A 7143-nucleotide genomic window follows, 5' to 3' on the forward strand; every position below is an offset into this window, starting at 1 on the left:
CTCTACTCTACTCTACTCTACTCTACTCTATTCTATTCTAATAGAAATAGAATAGAATTGTGGCAAAATAAAGCAAAGGCAGCTCCAACATTAATAGGCATCATTAATACTCCAACATTGAATGCAATAGACATTGACAAACTTCTCATCAGTCAATTGTAAAAGGCAGCTTTCCTTGGAACAGCTTACATCCTGCAACTCTATGTGACCTTCAACAACTATCCTAGGTCTCGATAGGTGGATAAAAATGCCAAATTCAGTCTAAACGTCACACTATGTGACGAACCATAATCAGAAATTGACCATTGGTTAGATTCAGGCAAAACATTTTAATAGTTCACACCTTAACCCAATAGAGCATATTTCATAATTTCCATCAGTATTAAAATTCAGCCAATGGGTTGTCAGCTTCTCTAAGCAGCAAATGACCAGTGATGGACTGCCCAATTTTTTGCTGCCACATTGTGGCCAGGGCTTATTTTATGGGTGTGGCCTGATGGTCATGTGACTGGGTAGGAGTGGCTTGCCGGCCATGGGAGTGGTTTGACAAACATGTGACCAGGAGTGGCTTAAATGTCATGTGACTGGGTGGGAGTGGCTTACCGTTAAGATTAAAATAAAACAGTTCATTGTGCTGTTTTTTTGCACTCTGGAGGGTTCGGGGAAGCTTCTTGAAGCTCTGGGGTGCAAAAAATAGTCCAAAAGACAAACAGGAAGTTTGGAAAATGCACCTCCAGTTTGGCCGTGGTGCTATTTTTCACACTCTGGGGTTTCAGGAAGCTTCCCTGAACCCTCTGGACTTGATGATGATATGACTCCCATGCCTCCTCCTCCTCCTCCAATTTGGCTGCTGGAGGGACTAGAGGCCAACAGGCCACAACATTCCCTCACCTTAACTGCATGTGTGCCTGCTTGAAAGCCATATAGCCAGCTTGAGAGTTGATGACTGTCAGGTGATTTCCTCCTTTATGATCACATTACTCAGGGATTGTCATAAAGAAGGGAGGGTCAAGCTACTCTCCAAAGCACCTGAGGCAGGGGTGGGCAGCAGGCAGGATGGGGTGGAAGGCAGTTCCATCGGTGGAAAAGAAGATGCGTGCGCAGCTCCAGCTGATCAGCGACTATCACTTCCTGGATTACTTTTGTCTCAGCTCTCCTTTTTCCCCCCTGCTGCTGCTGCTGCCTCTGTGCTCCTTGCTTTTTTCCTCTTTCCTCCTTCCTGGCCTCGGACGAGTTTCCCTCTCTCCTGCCCAGCTCCCCTCCAGCCTCACGCGGCCACCTAGCAGGATGTAAGCTCTTCCAAATAAAGCACTCAGGTGGTAGGGAAAGCAAGTAGGATGCTTGGCTACATAGCTAGAGGTATAACAAGCAGGAAGAGGGAGATTATGATCCCCCTATATAGAGCACTGGTGAGACCACATTTGGAATACAGTGTTCAGTTCTGGAGACCTCACCTACAAAAAGATATTGAGAAAATTGAACGGGTCCAAAGACGGGCTACAAGAATGGTGGAAGGTCTTAAGCATAAAACCTATCAGGAAAGACTTCATGAACTCAATCTGTATAGTCTGGAGGACAGAAGGAAAAGGGGGGACATGATCGAAACATTTAAATATGTGAAAGGGTTAAATAAGGTTCAGGAGGGAAGTGTTTTTAATAGGAAAGTGAACACAAGAACAAGGGGATAAAATCTGAAGTTAGTTTGGGGAATGATCAAAGGCAACATGAGAAAATATTATTTTACTGAAAGAGTAGTAGATCCTTGGAACAAACTTCCAGCAAATGTGGTTGGTAAATCCACAGTAACTGAATTTAAACATGCCTGGGATAAACATATATCCATTGTAAGATAAAATACAGGAAATAGTATAAGGGCAGACTAGATGGACCATGAGGTCTTTTTCTGCCGTCAGTCTTCTATGTTTCTTTGTTTCTAAGAAGCAACGGATGGAAACTAATCAAGCAGAGAAGCAACCAAGAACTAAGAAGAAATTTCCTGAGAGTTGGAACAATTAATCAGTGGAACAACTTGGACGTTTTGCATGAACCAACACTGGTGGTTTTTAAGAAGATATTGGATAACCATTTGTCTGAAGTGGTGTAGGGCTTCCTGTCTAAGCAAGGAGTTGGACTAGAAGACCTCAACTCTGTCATTCTGCTACTTGATAATGAAGATTCTAGTCCATTATTAATAGAAATACCTCTATGAGCATTGAATTATATATTTTTTTCTAATTTGTTGCACTGTAATCCACCTTGCTGGACAGAAACCCAGAATAAATAAGCAAGCAAAGTTATACAACTCAGATACTTCTGGCTTCCAAGGAAGGATGTGATTTAAAAGGAACCAAGCTGTTTATAACACAAAGTGAATATGAAAATGTAGCTATGCCTGAAAGTTACATTTAGACTTCTCTCCCTTGCTCAGGACCACAATTCACCGTGAACTTGAAGCAAAGATGGCAGAAATCAATCTCAACTTATATCGAATCGATAGAACTTTCTGCCTTAATTGACTTGCATAACTTTTTTTGAATTATCGATAGGAACCCCGGTTGCTTGTAGAAATTGCTCTGTTAGCAATTATCACCCATCAGATTTTACTTTACTGTTCAATTGACAGGAATAAGTGAAGAGATGGATATTCAAGTGTGTGAGCTTATGTGTGTGCATGCATAAAGAGAACTTTGCAAAAAGAAAGATTGCAAAAGAGGCTGAGTCTATTTATGGCCCAGCTATTTCATTCTGTTTTTCTTCTACCTGATCTCTCTCTCTCTCTTCCCTCTCTCCCCTCCCTCTCTCTTGACTTCTCCAGATGCCTTCATCCTTTACAATTTTTTTTTAAATTAAAAACAACAGACTGGATAGTTTTTGTGGGGTGCCAGTCCCAAACTATCTGAAGCTTTAGTGCAGTAGCCCCAAAGCTAGAGACTATGATGGTCCTTCAGATTATTTCAGCAATCTTCTCCTGCTATGAATATCTCTATAGATTGTCAAGGAGAGATAGATGATAAGTAGGTGGCAAGTAAGTATGTGGTGAGAGAGAGGGGGGGCAGGGGGAATGCATGGGGTAGCAAAAATGGAGCTCCACACTAGGGCACCCAATTTGCACTGAAAGATATTGAAAGAAAATGCAGGGCATCCTGCATAAGTCATTCCTGCAGTGTCGTAGTAACAAATTTGGTAGCTCTTCACTGGAAAGAAGGAGAGAGAAGGGGAAGGAGGGAGGGAGGGAAGGAAAGAAGGAAGGAAAGAAGGAAGGAAACAGGGAGGGAGGGAAGGAAAGAAGGAAGGAAGGAAGGAAAGAAGGAAGGAAGGAAGGAAGGAAGGAAAGAAGGAAGGAAGGAAGAAGGAAACAGGGAGGGAGGGAAGGAAAGAAGGAAGGAAAGAAAGAAGGAAGGAAGGAAGGGAGAAGGAAACAGGGAGGGAGGAAAGGAAAGAAAGAAGGAAAGAAGAAAAGAAGGAAAGAAGGAAAGAAGGAAAGAAGGAAGGAAGGAAGGAGAAAGAAAATACCAAATAAATTCTGATAAAGCTTGATTGAAAGAAGAGTTACACATCAGTCATATTTGTGAGTTGACCCTGACCCTAAATTTATTTAATAGGAAATAGGACATACTACTATTTCAAATAGACTATATTACTGAAAAGCTAACTTAGATATTTCTGGTTAAGTGGTGTACCTCTTGGAAAATATACAAAATGTCAACTCTTACTCAAACCACCCTAACAAAAGCAAGGAAAAAAGCCCAAGCCCTTAACATCAGAGAACAAGCAAACAAAATGTGCATGGTGTTTCATGGATCTGGCTTAATACATTAAATAGATTAAGTAAAATGGGTGGCAACTGGGACACTGACGGGTAACCACTCTTTTTTTCCTAGTCAACCTGGCACTGATATATCTACCTGGTCTTCGTTTTTCTTTCTCAACTGCAGTGACTTCTCTTATACAAATCATGCTGAAGAGTCTAGCTGAATGCAGTGGTTTATTGCAGAGAGCCATTATAATGTTCACTGCCAGCAATTCTATTCTCACCAGCTTGACTCAGCCCTCCATCCAGTGTGTATCTGTATTTCTATCTTGCATGTCAAGCTCTTAATGTCCATTTAAATCCAACTCAGTCTGTATCGTTGGACTGACTAATTGAATCAGTTATTCCAGATCAGTCTGAATCTGTTGGTTGTACAGGCTCACGGCGTTCAACTTTTATTGAATTTTGTATCAATTGTTTGTGCTGAATTATATAGTAATTTTAGGACAGTTGACTTTTCTAACCTCAAAGTGATTTGTTTGTTTGCTTGCTCTTTTACACACATGTTACTATCTCTCCCAGCAACTACACTAGAAAGAACAATTGAAGTTTGCTAAACTTGCAATAGGCCAATTTCTACTGAACATGGAATCACTCTACCAAGACATGGCTTGTAAAGTCGGTCTGTAAGCTAATGAAACATAGAAACATAGAAGACTGACGGCAGAAAAAGACCTCATGATCCATCTAGTCTGCCCTTATACTATTCCCTGTATTTTATCTTAGGATGGATATATGTTTATCCCAGGCATGTTTAAATTCAGTTACTGTGGATTTACCAACCACGTCTGCTGGAAGTTTGTTCCAAGGATCTACTACTCTTTCAATAAAATAATATTTTCTCATGTTGCTTTTGATCTTTCCCCCAACTAACCTCAGATTGTGCCCCCTTGTTCTTGTGTTCACTTTCCTATTAAAAACACTTCCCTCCTGAACCTTATTTAACCCTTTGACATATTGAAATGTTTCGATCATGTCCCCCCTTTTCCTTCTGTCCTCCAGACTATACAGATTGAGTTCATGAAGTCTTTCCTGATACGTTTTATGCTTAAGACCTTCAACCATTTTTGTATCTGGTCTATGGACCCGTTCAATTTTGTCAATATCTTTTTGTAGGTGAGGTCTCCAGAACTGAACACAGTATTCCAAATGTGGTCTCACCAGAACTTTATATAGCGGGATCACAATCTCCTTCTTTCTCTTATAGTAATTTTAGGACAGTTGACTTTTCTAACCTAAAAGTGATTTGTTTGCTTGCTTGCTCTTTTACACATGTGTTACTATCTCTTCCAGCCCATCATTAACTCAGTGGCTAAGACCCTGAGCTTGTTGATCGAAAGGGAAGCAGTTCAGCCGTTCGAATCCCTAGTTCTGCATAATGGGGCGAGTTCCTGTTACTTGTCCCAGCTTCTGCCAACCTAGCGGTTCAAAAGCACATTAAAAATGGAAGTAGAAAAATAGGGACCATCTTTGGTGGGAAGGTAACAGTGTTCCATGTGCCTTTGTCATTTAGTCATCAGGGTCACATGACCATGGAGACATCTCGGACAGCGCTGGCTCTTTAGCTTTGAAAGAGAGTTGAGTACCGCCCCCTAGAGTCAGGAACAACTAACACATATGTGCAAAGGGAATCTTTATCTTACTCATGCCTATTAAAACTCATGCAGCACAATGAGATTTGGGAAAGGACTTTAACATTATTGGCCAGTTTCATCTACATTCACTTCACACCCATGCTTTCTTTAGCTGATTATTCACTTTTGGAAGGGAAATTAGATGTTCTACTTGGGGTGAATACTGCAGTGAGAAAAGGGGGAAATAATCCATGTGCTTAAGGGTGGATGAAAGTTAAAGTCAGTGAAAGAACTATGAAAGGTGAATGTTCTCCAGATGTAACTGATGACAATGCTCATTTTCTTCTCATTGTGCTCTTCAGCAGCCAGGGAGAAAAGAAAAAAAAACATTTCCCATTGTGTTCATATCTCATTTTCTTGTCTGACTGACAAAATAAGAAGGTTGATCAATGGGAACCAGTTATCGATTGCTGTTGTAATTAATAGCAACAGATTAAAAGAAAGTGTGGGGCTTTTCAAAGACAGATTTTGGTGCTTCGAATTCTCTGAATCAATTAATACCAGGATGTACCCTTTGTAGATTATAGTTTTTTGCCGGTGTTTTTTTGTAAACATAATTAAACAATAATCGTTCTGGGCTAGGCTCATCAGTGAGAAGAAAATGAGATAAAAGTAATGTGTGTTGCATAATTAGTTAGCTAAATCCCGGTTTTTATGGTTCAGGTATGACATTTATTTAGGCAGAAGCCAAGTTTAATCAGCAAATAATTTTACAAGACAATAGCATTTATGGTAAAGCAAAATGCTCGACAGAGACTTAAGTTGTCAGGCAGAGAGAAATGCTTGAGAAAAGACAATTGTTTTTGTCTACTTTGAAAATATCCCAAATATATATAAAAATATTTTTTCTTCTTTTAATGGTGTAGAAGAATGCATCTTACATTGGAAATGAAAGAATTGGGTTGGGGGGAAAAGACAGATTTGAAGATTTATAGAAATTAAATATATAACCAAATATATTTCTGCTAGAAGTACAGTGGTACTTCTACCTAAAAACAGCTCTACTTACGAACTTTTCTAAATATGAACCGGGTGTTCAAGATTTTTTTGCCTCTTCTCAAGAGCCATTTTCCACTTACAAACACGAGCCTCCAAAACTGTAACCAGAAAAGGCAGGGAGAAGCCTCCCTGGGGCCTCTCCAGGAATATCCTAGGAGGAAACAGGGCCTCCACCCGCCCTGTGGTTTCCCCAATTGCACGCATTATTTGCTTTTACATTGATTCTACTTAAGAACCTGGTCACGGAACGAATTAAGTTCGTAAGTACAGGTGCCACTGTAAAAGATATTATGTTCACCTAATTGATTTAAACTGTTTCAGTTTAAGTAGTCTGTAAAGACCCCTACTTAAATAGACTATCTTTCAGTGACATGGACACCCCACAAAGTTCCTACTGTAATTGTTATCATACTTAAATATCCAGTTATCCACAACTGTTTTGACTAATTGCTTAATTAGCCTGGGGGAAGCAGGTACAAAAGGGGACAATTTTTGTATATCAGCATTAGCTCAGTGACCTACAGTCATGTGAAAAGAAAGCACAGACTCTTTATATTCTGTTCTGTTCTGTTCAATTAACTTCTGTTAGGTAAATGCAACTTCAGATGAACAACACACAACATATTGCATCATTTATTTTACACATATACACAAGTCAAAATAGTGAAGCCCATTTTGACTCTATGTTAGTTTTCTATG

Source organism: Erythrolamprus reginae, chromosome 4 (assembly GCF_031021105.1).
Source record: "Erythrolamprus reginae isolate rEryReg1 chromosome 4, rEryReg1.hap1, whole genome shotgun sequence".
NCBI classification, from domain to species: Eukaryota; Metazoa; Chordata; class Lepidosauria; order Squamata; family Dipsadidae; genus Erythrolamprus; species Erythrolamprus reginae.